The sequence below is a fragment of the Entelurus aequoreus genome, linkage group LG09 (genome assembly GCF_033978785.1).
Source record: "Entelurus aequoreus isolate RoL-2023_Sb linkage group LG09, RoL_Eaeq_v1.1, whole genome shotgun sequence".
NCBI classification, from domain to species: domain Eukaryota; kingdom Metazoa; phylum Chordata; class Actinopteri; order Syngnathiformes; family Syngnathidae; genus Entelurus; species Entelurus aequoreus.
Genome location: NC_084739.1, coordinates 71,934,879 through 71,955,649, shown reverse-complemented (window position 1 = coordinate 71,955,649; position 20,771 = coordinate 71,934,879).

The window sequence follows — 20,771 nt, the reverse complement described above, 5'->3', positions numbered from 1 at the left end:
TATACTGTATATCCATATATACATACACATATGTATATTTACGGTAAATACTGGCTAAACTTTTACCTTAAAGTGGAACTGTTTTTCCATTTACAGTAATTTACCGTACTTGCATAGATGTTACGCTCAGTAAAAAATAACAACGGTCCCGCTTTTCAAGTCACAGTAATTTGGTGTAAAAATCACCAGGCATTTTATTGTGTAATTCTGACCGACCGACCGAGGTGCCGTTTTTTTAACCATAAAAAAAATAGACTTGTCAAGTCAATTTAATGACTTGCTGGCGGCATATTTTGCAAATTACATTTTTTTGACTTTTTCAATGTGAACAAAGGAGTTTCTCTTTTTGGCACCACTTCCGTTCTGCTTTTTTGTTGGTTTAGCTTCCATTGTGCTCCTTTGTTGACATTTGAACACTATAGTCATTTGAAATGGCAACCGACATGTGGTAGTCAGGGACCGAGTCGTTTTTAGATCAAGCAGAGTGGGAAAATAAATTGAATCACTCCATTTTTAGGGAAAATATAACTATGTATGTATGTATGTATATATGTATATATGGTACTAAAATTGCTCTGTATGGCCTGTGGCCAAGGAGGCAAAAACCTTAGGCACCCTTGTTCTAGATAGTCGGGTTTTATCATCTTCTCTGTGCTTACCTTCAGGTCTGTTAGTCCTTTTCAAAGTCCATGGACCTTGTCCAGTTTAAGTATACAGGCTCCAATCCCTTTGGGGACACTTAGAGTAAAAAGTGCCCCTAAAACTCCCAGACATATTTTATAGGGGCCCCAACCGGTCTGAGGTGGAAAAATGAACACACAATCTGTTTTTTGCATACATGCTAACATACAATAACGTTTGTCCTGTAGATTACGGGGGGAAATATAACATATCCAATTTGACAAAAATCTTAAATATGTTTATAAATGTTCCATTTTTAATTTGTAAAGGTGTTAGCGTTTTTTTGCGGCAAAGAAAAAACGGTTTATGCGAGTTCACTTCCTGTTGTCGTTATTACTTCAAGTGTGTATCGATCACTTTATCATATGTAGTTGATTGTGCACAATTCCATAATTTAATTCTAGGGGTTTGGATCGGGGTACGCTGTCAGAATAATTGTATCTAAGTTATCACAAAACTTTGTGTTACATCGAGTTCAGCTCGCCCGGCGAGAAGACAAAAGCTGTCTTTGATTGTAAAACTCCACTGTGTAGGATGGGAAGCAACGTGGGGGTTCTGTTTCTTTGATGTATTGTAATCCACAGAAAGATTTTGTCTTGACCAGAGAACTACAAAGCGGAGAGGAAGCAAGACCAGACTCCCCTCCAGGCGACCTTTTTCTTTGAACTGTTTTACAACCTTTTCTTTGAACTGTCTTGTAATCAAAGGCGATGGCTGTTTATGACCCCCCTCCCTTAGAAACAGTTGTTGCCATGTAATCAGGGAAAGTCCAAATAAAAGAGGAGGCATCAGAGCGTGGAACACTGGACAAGGGTACAGGTGTACGCGTTTCTCCTCATTAAGCCAAATGTGATTATGTATCGGTTTAATTCCTTGCTTCTTGTCTTGTTTAATAGATGTCATCAGTGTTTGAACCTGACATACGCCTTTTTATTTTTTGAATGGGGAAAGACGTTAATGTTATTGTTGTTTTCATTTAATTTAAAGGGCAACTCCACTTTAAAGACCAAGCGTCTTTCCGTGCCGCTCTCGCCATTCCCGGGTCCCAAATGGCTGTCAAAGTGTACCAACTTGTCGGAGTACGTCCTCAGCCATCTACTTTCCAGGCGAGAGGCGTGATTTATGAACTACAATAAACTTTCAGGAACCGAGGAAACGCCTCGCCTTTGGCCATGTTGAAATTGTATCACGGCGCCGCTATAAATTGTTGGTCTGCGTAAGCGCTTATGATAACAAATTGCTAATACTTGTTAATATTCAAGTCACAAAATATAAATGGAGGGTAACACTTTAGTATGGAGAACATATTCTAAGTAACAAAGACTTAATTTAGAGTTATTTGGTGAGGGTTAGAGGGTTATTGTTAGGGTTAGGGTTAGTATTGTGGTTGTATAACAAGGCCATGCAGAATAAGGCATTAATAAGTACTTAATAATGGCTAATTAAGAGCCACAAGTTATGAATTTGCATGTTAATAAGCAACTAATTAATGGTGAATAGGTTCCCCATACTAAAGTGTTACCAAATGGAGTATCGTTGGCGTTTTTTGAAGGGTTATTTAACATATTTAATGGGCCGATTAGAGCAGTGTTTTTCAACCTTTTTGGAGCCAAGGCACATTTTTGTTTATTAAAAAATGCGGAATTGCAATTGTTTGATATGAATTCCAACCATAACCAAGCATGCATCACTATAGCTCTTGTCTCAAAGTAGGTGTACTGTCACTACCTGTCATGTCACTCAGTGACTTATTTGGAGTTTTTTGGTGTTTTCCTGTGTGTAGTGTCTTGTGCTCCTATTTTGGTGGCTTTTCCTGTTTTGTTGGTATTTTCCTGTAGCAGTTTCATGTCTTCCTTTGAGCGCTATTCCCCCGCACCTGCTTTGTTTTAGCAATCAAGACTTATTTCAGTTGTGCGAACGCTATCCTTCTTTGTGTGGAAATTGTTGATTGTCATGTCATGTACGGGATGTACTTTGTGGACGCCGTCTGCTCCACACGCTGTAAGTCTTTGCTGTCGTCCAGCATTCTGTTTTTGTTTACTTTGTAGCCAGTTCAGTTTTAGTTTTGTTTTCCATAGCCGTCCCTAAGCTACAATGCCTTTTTTTAGGGGCACTCGCCTTTTTGTTTATTTTTGGTTTAAGCATTAGATACGACGTTTACAAGGCAATTAGCTACCTGCTGCCACCTACTGGTATGGAAGAGTATTACACGGTTACTCTGCCGAGCCCTGGACGGCACCGACACTTAACAATGGCACTTTATTTGCAGATTATAATTACTGGTTTGCCCGCGTGAGGCCAATCATAAATTACAAAATAAATTTAAAAAAGTATCTATGTCGAGTGTGCAATACAACGGTGCTGCTTTTGTTTTGAAAAGCGTTATTTGTATTACTTCCGTGTGGACGTATGCGCGTGCGTGAATGTGAGTGAATGTGAACAGCTGCAATCACAAATTACAAAATAAAGTTGAAAAACCATCTATGTCGTGCGTGCAATACAACTGTGCTGCTTTTATTTTGAAAAGTGTTGTTTATGTGCGTATGTCCGTGTGTAACCTGTGAGTGAAGGTGCACAGGCAGCGACAAGTGATGCACGGTTTACACCCGAGACGCTAAAAAGAGAAAAGTTGATGACAAATGGCGTGTTTTCAACAAGACATGGACTGCCAAGCAACGTTCCCTCTAAGGTGCGCGCCTGCGCAATTGCGCACTGCTCAAGCGTCCACTGCGCACGGCAAATATATGCCGCGCACCAAATCAAATCCGATCCGAATTCTAAACAAAATAAACACATTTATTCTGTGTAATTTTGCAATGCAACTTTGAGTGACAGTGACAACAAGCGGCCCTAACGGTGTTCATCAACACCGTTCAAATATTGTAATGTCTATCGAGATGCTTCGAGGACAGGAATTATATCGATCACTTTATTGAGCAAAACTGTTTATTCGGCCATAACCACACCAAAAACATAAGTAAAACACTTCTATCTCGAAAAACTAGTCATTTTCTGCCGTACAAACCAGGCCAAAACCAACTTGTATCTGTCACCAACACGCTAAGCCACTGGTGCGTTTATGGCCACACAAAAAGTCGGACAACTCAAACACCACACAAAGTTACACTATGACTCCTCAGTCATACGTGTGCTTATTTTACTGTCATTTATTATTAATGTTAATTTATTGATATTAATCATGGAATGCTGTTTCTAGAGAAAGTTACAGGAATGCACACTTCATCCTATGCTTACATTTCATTGTGCAACATGAGGATGTTCAAGGGGAACTAAATGTGATCTCTGAAAGGGGTACAAATGATTTCCAAAGCAGTGCTTTTGGTATAAAGTTAAGTTAGGTTAAATGAAAGTATTATTATTATTAATTGTTATTATTATTATTATTTATCTTACGGTATATATAAAAAATAATTTTCAGCAAAAATTAATTGAAATATTGTCGATGTGGCCCTCCGGCAGTGCTCGGGTTGCTCATGCAGCCCCCGGTAAAAATTATTGCCCACCCCTGCCTTAAAGCGAGCAAGCTAAAGTGCGGTTCTAAAATCGCAGTTTCACGATCGTTTTGATTCAAAACGGTAATGCTAAAATGAAGAGTGGTGTTCACGTGCAATCAGGGGACATTTGTGTGTCATGATCGGGTGTAGCCCCCGCCTACCGCCCGAATGCAGCTGAGATAGGCTCCAGCACCCCCCGAGACCCCGGAAGGGATGGATGGATGGATATGGTGGAAAAATTTGCCTGAAAGCAAGTTTTTCTCCCGACGTTCGAAAAAGGACCAACAAGCCAAACGACGGTCTGTAAACAACGGCGACATGTTTTGGCGGCAAAGTGTTAATTGATTTAGTTTTGCTGCGCGATGACATTAGCATGCTTGGCGAGGAAGGCGAGTGTTAATTACTTGTCCGTCTCGCTAATAGACTGGAAGCGTTAATGCAATCAGCCACAAAAGCAATTAATTCAACATCTGCTCTGATCAAATTTGCCTCTGCCGTGTTTTCATGTTTTTTTTTTTTTTCATTGTTTTTTTTGTTTTGTTTTGTTTTTACACGCACAGTGATTCCTTTCATCCATGGAGAGCAATTAGCCCCCTCGCCGTGGTGGCGATATACCAATTAGCAGAGGCGGGGGGGAGTCGGTCGCTCGTGTGCAAGTCCTAAAAGTCACGAGTCAAGTTCTACTAGCGTGATTTATAGCATTAAATGCTCACAGTGTCATATTTCAAAGAAAATGAATTGTAGGTTAAGAATATTGACTTTAGAATAAATGTGCAATGCTATCAAAATCAATATTCCTCTCCTCTTTTTTTCGGCTAATGTGCAATTTAAGTGAAATTTGTACAAAACCCAAAACCAGTGAAGTTGGCACGTTGTGTAAATGGTAAATAAAAACACAATACAATGATTGATCAACTTATATTCAATGGAATAGACTGCAAAGACAAGATATTTAATGTTCTCATTTTTTGGGGCAAATAATCATTAATTTAGAATTTAATGGCAGAAACACGTTGCAAAAAAGTTGTCACAGGAGCATTTTTACCGCTGTGTTACATGGCCTTTCCTTTTAACAACACTCAGTAGACGTTTGGGAACTGAGGAGACACATTTTTGAAGCTTTTCAGGTGGAATTATTTTTTCCCATTCTTGCTTGATGTACAGCTTAAGTTGTTCAACAGTCCGGGGGTCTCCGTTGTGCTATTTTAGGCTTCATAATGGGAGACAGGTCTGGACTACAGGCAGGCCAGTCTAGTACCCGCACTCTTTTACTATGAAGCCCCGCTGTTGTAACACGTGGCTTGGCATTGTCTTGCTGAAATAAGCAGGGGCGTCCATGATAATGTTGCTTGGATGGCAACATATGTTGCTCCAAAACCTGTATGTACCTTTCAGCATTAATGGTGCCTTCACAGATGTGTAAGTTACCCATGTCTTGGGCACTAATACACCCCCATACCATCACACATGCTGGCTTTTACACTTTGCGCCTAGAACAATCCGGATGGTTCTTTTCCTCTTTGTTCAGGAGGACACTATGTCCACAGTTTCCTAAAACAATTAGAAATGTGGACTCGTCAGACCACAGAACACTTTTCCACGTTGCATCAGTCCATCTTAGATGAGCTCGGGCCCAGCGAAGCCGGCGGCGTTTCTGGGTGTTGTTGATAAATGGGTTTCGCTTTGCATAGTAGAGTTTTCACTTGCACTTACATATATAGCGACAAACTGTAGTTACTGACAGCGGTTTTCTGAAGTGTTCCTGAGCCCATGTGGTGATATCCTCTACACAATGATGTCGCTTTTTGATGCAGTACCGCCTGAGTGATCGAAGGTCACGGGCATTCAATGTTGGTTTTCAGCCTTGCTGCTTCTGTGCAGTGATTTCTCCAGATTCTCGGAACCTTTTGATGATATTACACCTGACATCCACTGTAGTGGTACCAAGTACAAGAGCCGAATCGAGTCGAGTCTACAATGATTACATCGATATCTTTGTTTGCTTACTTACTACTAAAGACAAGTTGTCTAGTGTTTTCGCTGTTTTATTTAAGGACAACATTGTTTTATGATTGCAATGAGAAACATATGTTTAATTTTAATTTTGGTTCAAATAAAGCCACCATTGGCATTTGTTGTGGTCCCTTATATTTTGAAAAGTATCGACATAAACAAATATTGGTATTGGGACAGGCCTACTGGACAGTATTTGAGTTTTTGGATTTTTTTCAAAGGAACCGTAGTCAGACCAATGCGGTGTGTAAATGATGCAAGGCAAGACCGCTAATACCACACCACGTTAGCCAGCTCACCCCTTAGAGCACGGCTGTAACTTCTCGGCACTAAACCTGCAGAAAATAGTTTCTAAATTGACATGTTCACGCATTTCTTACATATTCCTTATTTTTGTACCTTCATTTTAGGAGCTTATTGTTAAGTGTTCAAAGCGGTTTTACTATTTCGTTTACATTGGGTTTTTTTCCCTGCTTGTGTTGACATTTCCTTTCTGCCTTCATAGCTGAAGGATTATAATCAGAGGACAGTTACATTTCAAATAAGATATATTTTTCTCATTGTCATTTTTTTTAGATAGGTCATAAAGAATAGCAATAGTGATCGATATCGACTGATATAAAACACTTCTATGGTGATACAGTTGTCATCCAGGCCCAGGTAATAGTGATGGAAATGGACCCCCCTGCCAGCATCTACCTAACCGTGACTTTAAAGGCCTACTGAAAGCCACTACTACCGACCACGCAGTCTGATAGTTTATATATCAATGATGAAATCTTAACATTATAACACATGCCAATACGGCCGGGTTAACTTATAAAGTGACATTTTAAATTTGCCGCTAAACTTCCGGTTCGAAACGCCTCTGAGGATGACGTATGCGCGTGACGTAGCCCGGCGAACACGGGTATGCCTTCCACATTGAAGCCAATACGAAAAAGCTCTGTTTTCATTTCATAATTCCACAGTATTCTGGACATCCGTGTTCGTGAATCTGTTTCAATCATGTTCATTGCATTATGGAGAAGGAAGCCGAGCAAGCAAAGAAGAAAGTTGTCGGTGCGAAATGGACGTATTTTTCGAACGTAGTCAGCCACAACAGTACACAGCCGGCGCTTCTTTGTTTACATTCCCGAAAGATGCAGTCAAGATGGAAGAACTCGGATAACAGAGACTCTAACCAGGAGGACTTTTGACTTGGATACACAGACGCCTGTAGAGAACTGGGACAACACAGACTCTTACCAGGATTACTTTGATTTGGATGACAAAGACGCAGACGTGCTACTGTGAGTATGCAGCTTTGGCTTTTTTTTGCATATGTATGTAACTTTTTAAAAATATACAAGCTTTATGAACCTTGGGTTAGGTCAGGGGTCGGCAACCCGCGGCTCTAGAGCCGCATGCGGCTCTTTAGCGCCGCCCTAGTGGCTCTCAGGAGCTTTTTTAAAAATGTATGAAAAATGGAAAAAGATGAGGAAAAATGTTTTTGTTTGTTTTAATATGGTTTCCGTAGGAGGACAAACATGACACAAACCTCCCTAATTGTTACAAATCACACTGTTTATATTAAACATGCTTCACTGATTCGAGTATTTGGCGAGCGCAGTTTTGTCCTACTAATTTTGGCGGTCCTTGAACTCACCGTAGTTTGTTTACAAGTATAACTTTCTCCGACTTTCTAGGACGTGTTTTATGCCACTTCTTTTTCTGTCTCATTCTGTCCACCAAACTTTTAACGTTGTGCGTGAAGGCACAAAGGTGAGTTTTGTGGATGTTATTGACTTGTGTGGAGTGCTAGTCAGACATATTTGGTCACTGCATGACTGCAAGCTAATCGATGCTAACATGCTATTTAGGCTAGCTATATGTACATATTGCAGCATTATGCCTCATTTGTAGGTATATCTGAGGTCATTTAGTTTCCTTTAAGTCATCTTAATTCAATTTATATCTCATGACACACTATCTGTATGTAGTATGGCCTTTAATTTTTTGCGGCTCCAGACAGATTTGTTTTTGTATTTTTGGTCCAATATGGCTCTTTCAACATTTTGGGTTGCCGACCCCTGGGTTAGGTGAACGGTCTTTTGGGCTGAGTGATTGTGTGTGTTGATCAGGTGTTTGAATTGTATTGGCGTGTTCTATGGAGCTAGGAGCTAGCAGAGGAGCTAGGAGCTAGCATAACACGTACCGTACCGTACGTGCGCGTCACGTACGTAACTTTTTAAAAATATATAAGCTTTATGAACCTTGGGTTAGGTGAACGGTCTTTTGGGCTGAGTGATTGTGTGTGTTGATCAGGTGTTTGAATTGTATTGGCGTGTTCTATGGAGCTAGGAGCTAGCAGAGGAGCTAGGAGCTAGCATAACAAACACGCAGGTGTTTTTATGCAGGATTAATTTGTGGCATATTAAATATAAGCCTGGTTGTGTTGTGGCTAATAGAGTATATATATGTCTTGTGTTTATTTACTGTTGTAGTCATTCCCAGCTGAATACCAGGTACCGTGAGTATGCAGCCTTGGCTGCTAAACATTTGATAGCTTGACCGTATGTGCGCGTCACGTACGTAACTTTTTAAAAATATATAACCTTTATGAACCTTGGGTTAGGTGAACGGTCTTTTGGGCTGAGTGATTGTGTGTGTTGATCAGGTGTTTGAATTGTATTGGCGTGTTCTATGGAGCTAGGAGCTAGCAGAGGAGCTAGGAGCTAGCATAACAAACACGCAGGTGTTATTATGCAGGATTAATTTGTGGCATATTAAATATAAGCCTGGTTGTGTTGTGGCTAATAGAGTATATATATGTCTTGTGTTTATTTACTGTTGTAGTCATTCCCAGCTGAATATCAGGTACCGTGAGTATGCAGCCTTGGCTGCTAAACATTCGATAACTTGACCGTATGTGCGCGTCACGTACGTAACTTTTTAAAAATATATAAGCTTTATGACCCTTGGGTTAGGTAAACGGTCTTTTGGGCTGAGTGATTGTGTGTGTTGATCAGGTGTTTGAATTGTATTGGCGTGTTCTATGGAGCTAGGAGCTAGCAGAGGAGCTAGGAGCTAGCATAACAAACACGCAGGTGTTATTATGCAGGATTAATTTGTGGCATATTAAATATAAGCCTGGTTGTGTTGTGGCTAATAGAGTATATATATGTCTTGTGTTTATTTACTGTTGTAGTCATTCCCAGCTGAATATCAGGTCCCACCCGGCTCTCACAGCATCTTCCCTATCTGAATAGCTTCAACTCCCCACTAGTCCTTCACTTGCACTTTACTCATCCACAAATATTTCATCCTCGCTCAAATTAATGGGGAAATTGTCGCTTTCTCGGTCCGAATCTCTGTCACTTCATGCGGCCATCATTGTAAACAATAGGGAACTTTGCGTATATGTTCAACTGACTACGTCACGCTACTTCCGGTAGGGGCAAGCCTTTTTTTTATCAGATACCAAAAGTTGCAATCTTTATCGTCGTTGTTCTATACTAAATCCTTTCAGCAAAAATATGGCAATATCGCGAAATGATCAAGTATGACACATAGAATAGATCTGCTATCCCCGTTGAAATAAAAAAAATTCATTTCAGTAGGCCTTTAAGTCCTCATCATACATGGTCCACCGCTTCTGTCGACACAAAATGTGAGACCCGAAAGTGTCCTTTCAACGAATGACGGCTCTGTTTATGTCGACATGTTGCATTATTGCGACTTTGTTTTGCAAAAGCCTGTTTATGTCCAAATGGATGAAGACAAAGGTAGAAGGGTTGGAGGGGCCACCGGGAAGAAAGTGACACTTACCTTACTTGTGTACCTTCAAAGCATACATCACCCGTTTGTATTTTTGCACAACATCAACAAACTGCCAAAGCCCTCATTATCTCCTATTCTCAGTAAACATGCATTTAGTTTCTTTAAATTGGGTGCTGGTGGTTTCAGTAAAGGAAGTGTACATCGTTTTAAAGTCTCAATAATAATGGCTGACCGTGTATAATGTGACTGTTTGCACTTTGCATGCGGTCCTAAATCAAAGCTGCTCGCCATGCGACCCTGAGATCAAATGCAAAGATGCAACAGAAGCACAGAGTGAATTCCAGTCTTCATGTCGAGTTGCATGCCCGGTGCAGATGTGGAACTCGCCAAACATGCACAATGTCAATGTGCAAACTTCACTTTTTTGACAAAGTTACGTCACATAATTGAACACGTTTGAAGGTAGCCAATCATGCGGAGTTCAGCAAGGGTTGAACCGAATGAACCAATCATTATATTTGGCACATCTCTCTGCGACGGGACGATTCCATTCGGCTTATAAAGCAATTCAAAAACAATATATGTGTAAAATGGAACGAATCGATTTAGTTTATGAACGATTCGATTTGGTGAATGAATGATTAGATACTATTTGATTTAGTTTAGGAACAATTCAATAATATTCTAAGTAGTGTATGAACGATTCGATACTGTTCGATTTAGTGAATGAATAATTCGATATTGTTAGATTTATTGTATGAACGATTTTATACTATTCAATTTAGTGAATGAACGATTCGATACGATTCGATTTAGTAAACATACGATTCGATTTAGTGAATGAACAATTTGATACTATTCAATTTAGTGTGTGATCGATTCAATACTATTGATTTAGTGAATTACCAATTTGAAATTATATTTTTGTATGAACGATTCAATGCTATTCGATTAACTAAATGAACGACTCAATGCTATTTGATTAGTGTATGAACGATTCAATACAATTCGATTAAGTTGATTAACTATTTGATACTATTCGATTTAGTGTATGATCGATTCAAAACTGTTGATTTAGTGAATTAACAATTCGATAATATTAGATTTTTTATATGAACGATTCAATGCTATTTACTAAATGAATGACTCAATGCTATTCGATTAGTCTATGAACAATTGTAAACAATTCAACATAGTTGATGAACGATTGGATGATGTTCAATTTAGTGAATGAAAGATTCTATACGATTCGATTTAGTGATTGTACGATTTGATATGATTCGATTTAGACAATGAATGATTCGATACTATTTGATTTAGTGTATGATCGATTCAATACTATTAGATTTAGTGAATGAACAATTTGATACTATTTGATTTTTTGTCTGAACGATTCAATGCTATTTGATTTACTAAATGAACGATTCAATGCTATTTGATTGGTGTATGAACAATTCAGGACTATTCGATTCAGTGTATGAACAATTCAATACAATTAAATAAAGTTAAAAACGATTTGATACTGTTCAAACGATATGATTTAGTGAATGAACGATTCGATTTGATTCCACTTAGTGAATGTACAATTACATTTTATTTCATTTAGTGAATGTATGATTTGAAACTATTTGATTCAGTGTATGAATGATTCAATACTATTCGATTTAGTGTTTGAACAATTCGATACTATTCGATTCAGTGCATGGACGATTCGATACAATTTGATTTAGTTGATGAACGATTCAATGCTATTTGATTTAGTGCATGAACGATTCGATACAATTCGATTTAGTGAATGAACGATTCGATACTATTTGATTTAGTGAATGAAAAATTAAAAACAATTTGATTTAGAGAATGTACGATTCGATTCAGTGTATGAAAGACTTGATATGATTCGATTTAGTCAATGAACAATTCAATACGATTAGTTTTAGTGTAAGAACGATTTGATTTAGTGAATAAACGATTTGACACTGTTCAATCTAATGTACGAAAGATTATATACTATTCGCTTTAGTGAATTAACGATTCGATACAATTCCATTTAGTGAATGTACAAATCGATACTATTCCATACAGTGTATGAAAGATTCGATACTATTCGAATTAGTGAATGAAAAATTCGATACAATTTGATTTGGTGAATTAAAGATTTGATACTATTTGAATTAGTGAATCAAAGATTCCAATATGATTCAATATAGTGAATTTCAAATTTGTATCTATTAATTTTAGTGTACGAAAGATTTGATACTTTTCAATTTAATGAATGAACAATTCGATATGATTTGATTTAGTGTATGAATGACTCACTACGATTCGATTTAGTGTATAAACGATTCAGTAAGATTTGATACAGCGTATGAACGATTCGATTTTATGGTTAATATTTTTTGATGGACACATTCTTTTTTACAGCACAAAAGAACAAAAGTATTCCTTCCTGTGCATACGCCCCTTATGTTAGAGGATAAATAGTTAGGACCTTGGCACCAAGCTCTCAGACTAGGTCTGTCCAAGCTAAGTCTATGAGCATGAACTGATGAAAACTACTCGGATCGAGCTCAGTGAACAACAAGGATCTGGCAAGAGTCAGGTTAAGTTTCTTTAGCCACAATTCAAAAGAAATGTCTGATTTCTGATTCAATCTATTATCACTTTTGTCACTTTTCAATTAATTCAATGTTTCTTGTAGGTTTTTGCTTCTTCGGCGTAAGTACAAACAATTTCCCACCGTGTGTGTGTTTTTGTCCTGATATTTTCAAAAAATACAACTTCTAAGGTAGCTCAAAACATTCTGCAGTCATTTGATGACATCCTTCCTCGCCGTCTTCCTTAACGCCATGTTTGTTGTTGTAGCGCACACACAAACACACCTCGTCTTGTTTGACGAGTCGACCTCCCGGCTCCTTCTGCGATTCTGCCGCGACGTAGATAAACATCTATGCGGCGTCCAAAAGACAGACGGGGGGGTGGGAGGGGGGGGGGGGTGTTGAGCAAAACCAATTTGGGCGACGTTAAGCATCCGCAGTCACGGTGAGCCTGCTAATTACACCGCGAGGACGACAGAGCAGAGACTGTAGCAATACGTCATTTCTTCCCTTCCTCACTCAACGCTGAAAAAAGTTTGGTTGAGACTGAATTGTCCCAATGAGAAAATAATGGACATATTTTCTCAAAGTCTTTTTCTATTGTCAGAGTTACATATTTCAGGAAAAAATGTCCTGTTTACCAGAAGTCACTGGTTTTTCAGGAGGTTCTACGGAATTAATTCCAGAAAACCAATCTCCATTTTCTTATTTGTATAGACAGACAGCAGCTTTATTTTGTCCATTCTTAACATGTACAAGACACATAAGAACTGAAATTACATTTTCGGCACAATCCCGCTAAGAGCAGACATACGTTATAGGGGGACAAGACGGGACCGCCAACGGATCAGCCACTTACAGCGCTCCTTAAAAAGGTGGGAAAAAGGTGACATTGGGAAAGGGGGAAGAGTAAAAAAAATATCAGTCTGAGGCTGGACCCTCAGGAGTGGTCCAGACTGAGTCCTAGGTAAAAACCTCACATAGCATGGCACACATAAACATGGTACATGTAATCACAACAACTCGCAACAGAGGAGGGGGGAGTTGGGACCCTGGAGGCAGGCTGCCGCTATTAAAGCGCTACTCAGCCCCCACAACCCTGGAGGAATTAAAGGCCTACTGAAACCCACTACTACCGACCACGCAGTCTGATAGTTTATATATCAATGATGAAATCTTAACATTATAACACATGCCAATACGGCCGGGTTAACTTATAAAGTGACATTTTAAATTTGCCGCTAAACTTCCGGTTCGAAACGCCTCTGAGGATGACGTATGCGTGTGACGTAGCCCGACGAACACGGGTATGCCTTCCACATTGAAGCCGATACGAAAAAGCTCTGTTTTCATTTCATAATTCCACAGTATTCTGGACATCTGTGTTCGTGAATCTGTTTCAATCATGTTCATTGCATTATGGAGAAGGAAGCCGAGCAAGCAAAGAAGAAAGTTGTCGGTGCGAAATGGACGTATTTTTCGAACGTAGTCAGCCACAACAGTACACAGCCGGCGCTTCTTTGTTTACATTCCCGAAAGATGCAGTCAAGATGGAAGAACTCGGATAACAGAGACTCTAACCAGGAGGACTTTTGATTTGGATACACAGACGCCTGTAGAGAACTGGGACAACACAGACTCTTACCAGGATTACTTTGATTTGGATGACAAAGACGCAGACGTGCTACTGTGAGTATGCAGCTTTGGCTTTTTTTTGCGTATGTACGTAACTTTTTTTAAATATATAAGCTTTATGAACCTTGGGTTAGGTGAACGGTCTTTTGGGCTGAGTGATTGTGTGTGTTGATCATGTGTTTGAATTGTATTGGCGTGTTCTATGGAGCTAGGAGCTAGCAGAGGAGCTAGGAGCTAGCATAACACGTACCGTACCGTACGTGCGCGTCACGTACGTAACTTTTTAAAAATATATAAGCTTTATGAACCTTGGGTTAGGTGAACGGTCTTTTGGGCTGAGTGATTGTGTGTGTTGATCGGGTGTTTGAATTGTATTGGCGTGTTCTATGGAGCTAGGAGCTAGCAGAGGAGCTAGGAGCTAGCATAACAAACACGCAGGTGTTATTATGCAGGATTAATTTGTGGCATATTAAATATAAGCCTGGTTGTGTTGTGGCTAATAGAGTATATATATGTCTTGTGTTTATTTACTGTTGTAGTCATTCCCAGCTGAATATCAGGTACCGTGAGTATGCAGCCTTGGCTGCTAAACATTCGATAACTTGACCGTATGTGCGCGTCACGTACGTAACTTTTTAAAAATATATAAGCTTTATGAACCTTGGGTTAGGTAAACGGTCTTTTGGGCTGAGTGATTGTGTGTGTTGATCAGGTGTTTGAATTGTATTGGCGTGTTCTATGGAGCTAGGAGCTAGCAGAGGAGCTAGGAGCTAGCATAACAAACACGCAGGTGTTTTTATGCAGGATTAATTTGTGGCATATTAAATATAAGCCTGGTTGTGTTGTGGCTAATAGAGTATATATATGTCTTGTGTTTATTTACTGTTGTAGTCATTCCCAGCTGAATATCAGGTCACCCCCGGCTCTCACAGCATCTTCCCTATCTGAATAGCTTCAACTCCCCACTAGTCCTTCACTTGCACTTTACTCATCCACAAATCTTTCATCCTCGCTCAAATTAATGGGGAAATTGTCGCTTTCTCGGTCCGAATCTCTCTCACTTCATGCGGCCATCATTGTAAACAATAGGGAACTTTGCGTATATGTTCAACTGACTACGTCACGCTACTTCCGGTAGGTGCAAGCCTTTTTTTTATCAGATACCAAAAGTTGCAATCTTTATCGTCGTTGTTCTATACTAAATCCTTTCAGCAAAAATATGGCAATATCGCGAAATGATCAAGTATGACACATAGAATAGATCTGCTATCCCCGTTTAAATAAAAAAAATTCATTTCAGTAGGCCTTTAAGCAGTGGTGAAGGCGTTGATTTGGGGAGGGGCGTGGTCGTGCATGTATGCCCAAATAACTTGGGTGAGATGTTGGAATGTCTTTGTGGACTGAGGCCGATCTCAAAAGTTCGACCCAGGTGCTTTTTGAAAAAAAAGGAAGGTCAAAAGCGTCCATCTTTGAGGAGTCCTCAGGGGTGCTCTTCAGAACAGCCTTTTCCTCAAGGCCATTCGAGAGTCAAATCGTAGATTAAGATGTTGTTTTTCTTCCTGCTCTGTGTCCGTGTGCTGGCTCTCTCAATTCCAATTTAATTATTCTTTCTCGGCAAACTTCACCAAGATGATATCCATTTTGCGATTCAAATCAGAAATCGCTCTAGTCTGTGATCCCACAGAACGACCCAATCTTTCCATTGCGTTGAACAGCCTTTGGGCCCCTTGAGTGGCTGCCGTCATCTTCCGAATTTGACAATACACCAGAGCAATGCCCAGCCCAATCAGCAAATGCCCTGCGATCACGGTTCCAAATAGGTAGATGTCTTCCACGTCCTCGATGGAAAGGACTGAGAGGCACATGATTCTCCAAGTATTCCAGGAATCTCTCACGTACCCCGCAGCAATGGTTCCATCAGGGCAGCCAGGCTCCCCCGAACCTCTTTTCCTTGTTGAAAAGACTGTGTCAATTGCGTCGAGAGTCCTGTTGATCAAATTAATTTTGATGTTTAGATTTGAGGACAGCTCAAAAAAAGAGGCTTCAAAAAAGTTCAGACAAAGACAAGGACACAAGAAAGCAAGCAGGGAAGGAGGGAGCGGAGAAAAATGCGACCGCCCTCACCAAGAGGCAAGACAGAAAGCATGTTTGGTACCTTTTTTAAATGGTAGGGATGCACATATGTTTAAGCCAATACTGATAAATTATTTCTATGTATTATGTTTTCAGTTTAGATTTAAGTGTACACCTTTTTTGCGGCTGGCTTTGAGGCAGCTTGTCTAGCAGCGGTCGTCTTTGAAAGTTTTCAAAACAGTCGTAGCTCAAATGCCTCAAAGGGTCGCACAAACCACAACAACATCCTTGGCTCTGATCCCACATCAGAACAAAAACAAACTCAACCCAATGGGACAATAAGAAACCTTGGAAGGGACTGCAGATGTGGAGTGGATACGGTTAAAAATGTGAGAGTCCAGTCCATAGGCAGGTCAGCAGGGGGATCCTCTTGTGTGTAGACAGGTCAGAGCGCCGAGACGTCACCGACTGATGCATAAGGAGTGGTCCACCCCGGGTCCCGACTTCATAATGTGAGAGTCCAGTCCATAGGCAGGTCAGCAGGGGGATCCTCTTGTGTGTAGACAAGTCAGCAGTGCAGAGACGTCACCAAATGAGAGAGGGCAGATCAACTTGTCTAAAAAGGGATGTAATTAAAGGCTAGGGTGTACAAATGAATTTCAAGATGGGACTTAAATGCTTCTACTGAGGTAGGTAGGGCATACCAGAGTAATGTAGCCTGAATAGAAAACACTCAATAGCCCGCAGACTTGTTTGGGCTCTGGGAATCACTAATAAGCCGGAGTTCTTACAGTTAAAGTACGATATGTTTCCTTCCTTGCAGAATGTTTTCAGAATATTTGGTGAAAATTGCACGCGAAAAGTATTTTTTCTGATACAGTGAAGAAGTCCCACACAAACGACGCCATGTTTGTTTACAATGAGCTCAGGGGAAGTTTACGATAGGAGAAAAGGAGCGCTTGATTTGAAGCCACCAACAGCACAGAATAGATCATCTTGCCATATCGGATATTTTTGAATTGGTTTTTGAAGGTATTTTTCAATGTTATCGGATTTAACTTGCACCCCTATTAACTGGTGTAGAGACACACTTAAAGGCAAATAAAACATTTGAAAGTGTGGAATAACTTTTAGACTTTGAGTTATTTGACCATTCTTGTAGTCAAATTCTGGGGTGTCTTGTTAACCAGAAGACCTGATGAAAGAACTAAGAACGGCAATACATTATCTTTCTAATTTAGGGTTGAGAGTCACACGTCTGCATCGCCGTTGTACTCCCCTCTCATGGCAGTTTTTCGCTTGGAAATGTTGTTTGTTGGAGATTTCGCGTTTGAGTTTGGTGCAACAGGCTTCCGTAGCCAGTCAGTATTCAATGCAGTTAAAGTCAGCAGTTTTAACTTTACTTCCACAGAGTTTGGAAATGATATGCCTTTTTACTATTCTGCCCTCCCTGAATGTGGTAATTTCATTTGAAGGCAATCGATAAACAACCTCAACCTGGAAGTTTGTTCGTCCCTAAACTGTTGACCTATCTGCCGAACTAATTACCTAAATTCAGGGAGGACAGAATAGGACGACAAGACAAATCAATGGACAACAGTGTGTCTAGCAAAACACTTCAGGTACCTTAATACTCCGGTTGATACCCTAATGGAAGGAGGCAAAGTTTGAATCGTTATTTTAGCAACCTTGACCACACTAAACTCAACTTGATGGAAATGAGGCTAACGTTTGCGTTTTAGTGACACCGGAAAGTACCGCTTTAGGTCCATTACACCTACGTCTGTCAGCATTATTTATGCAACCCAGGGTGGTTGGTATGATGTCTTTTGACTACTAAACAAAATGTGACCGCCATGCCCAGAATCTCAACTAAAATTGTTGAACGTCAGCTTCCTAAGATGGTGACAGTCGGTTTGCATTCCACAAACTAAGAGGGACTTTCTCTGCGTACAAATTACTTCAAACGTAGGTTTCTGTCCTTATAAATTTAGCTTTTTGGAAAACTCCAAGGCGAAGACTTTCTATACTCTGCCTGTATAAACATATTAAACCGAGCTCTTTGTTTCGTGTACTTTGAACTTTGAACTGTGTGAGACAATGCCAGCAGGCACAAGACATTGATACAATGTTGATTATACGTACATGTCCTTTTAAACCAACTTTGAAACAAAGATGCAAAATACGTTGATGTCTATCGTTGAATCCACGTTGTTGGTTGGGAAATGACCAAATTTCAATGGTCAAATCAACGTCACAACCTGACATTGAATAAACGTTGTTGTTTGAACCTTTTATGTTGTAAATATTGGTTGGGAAATGACCAAATTTCAATGGTCAAATCAACGTCCCAACCTGACGTTTAATAAACGTGGTCAAAAAGTATGTTGTTCCAACTTGTATGTTGTAAATATTGGTTGGGAAATGACCAAATTTCAATGGTCAAATCAACGTCACAACCTGACATTGAATAAACGTTGTTGTTTGAACCTTTTATGTTGTAAATATTGGTTGGGAAATGACCAAATTTCAATGGTCAAATCAACGTCCCAACCTGACGTTTAATAAACGTGGTCAAAAAGCATGTTGTTCCAACTTGTATGTTGTAAATATTGGTTGGGAAATGACCAAATTCCAATGGTCAAATCAACGTCACAACCTGACATTGAATAAACGTTGTTGTTTCAACCTTGTATGTTGTAAATATTGGTTGGGAAATTACTAAATTTCAATGGTCAAATCAACGTCACAACCTGACGTTGAATAAACGTTGTCAAAAAGCATGTTGCTTCAACTTGTATGTTGTAAATATTGGTTGGGAACTTACCAAATTTCAATGGTCAAATCAATGTCACAACCTGACATTGAATAAACGTTGTTGTTTCAACCTTGTATGTTGTAAATATTGGTTGGGAAATTACTAAATTTCAATGGTCAAATCAACGTCACAACCTGACGTTGAATAAACGTTGTCAAAAAGCATGTTGCTTCATCTTGTATGTTGTAAATATTGGTTGGGAACTTACCAAATTTCCATGGTCAAATCAATGTTACAACCTGACATTGAATAAACGTTGTTGTTTCAACCTTGTATGTTGTAAATATTGGTTGGGAAATGACCAAATTTCAATAGTCAAATCAACGTCACAACCTGACATTGAATAAACGTAGTTGTTTGAACCTTGTATGTTGTAAATATTGGTTGGGAAAAGACCAAATTCCAATGGTCAAATCAATGTCACAACCTGACATTGAATAAACCTTATTGTTTCAACCTTGTATGTTGTAAATATTGGTTAGGAAATGACCAAATTTCAATGGTCAAATCAATGTCACAACCTGACATCGAATAAACGTTGTCAAAAAGCATGTTGTTTCAACTTGTATGTTGTAAATATTGGTTGGGAAATGACCAAATTTCAATGGTCAAATCAATGCCACAACCTGACATTGAATAAACGTTGTTGTTTCAACCTTGTATGTTGTAAATATTGGTTGGGAAAAGACCAAATTCAATGGTCAAATCAACGTCACAACCTGACATTGAATAAACGTTGTCAAAAAGCATGTTGTTCCGACTTGTTTGTTGTAGAATATTGGTTGGGAAATCATCAAATTTCAATGATCAAATCAACGTCACAACCTGACGTTGAATAAACGTTGTCAAAAAGCATGTTGCTTCAACTTGTATGTCTTAAATCAGGGGTCACCAACGCGGTGCCCGTGGGCACCAGGTCGCCCGTATGGACCAGATGAGTCTCCCGCGGGCCTGTTCTAAAAAAAAAAAAAAATGTTTTTTTTTTTTATTTTTTTATTTTTTTTAATTAAATCTACATAGAAAAAACACAAGATACACTTTCAATCAGTGCATCAACCCAAACAACCTCCCCCATGCACACTCATCCACACCCACTCACACAAAAGGGGTTATTTCTTTCTGCTACCAATATTCTGGTTCCCACAACATAGACAACACATCTGCAAGGGACACAGTCCCTGAAGCACACATGATTGTATAGGCTGCTGGTCCACTAAAATTTTCATTAATTACTATTTTTTATGTAATTATTTTTATATTGTTTTACTTTCTTTTTTATCCAAGAAATTTTTATTTATTTATTTATCTTATTTTATTTTTATTTTTTTAAAAAGGGCCTTATCTTCAACAGACCAGGTTGTCAATGAAATTAGATTTGTTTAAAGGGTTTTTTAAACCAGGCCCAGTCCAGATAATGTCCAAGTCGGACTCAGCAACACACACCGTCATTCATGTACACAGAAAAAAATTAGGGAACACAACAGATTGCATATAATTTATAAACAAAATTACATTTTCAAAATAAGCATTTATGTACAGTCCAGATTATGTCCAGGTCACTCAAATTAGGGAACACAACAACAGATATCATATAATCTATAAACATAATTATACTTTCAAAATAAGCCTTTGAGGACTTCTCATCTTTTTTTTAATGTTTTTTGGCATCATTATCGTTTT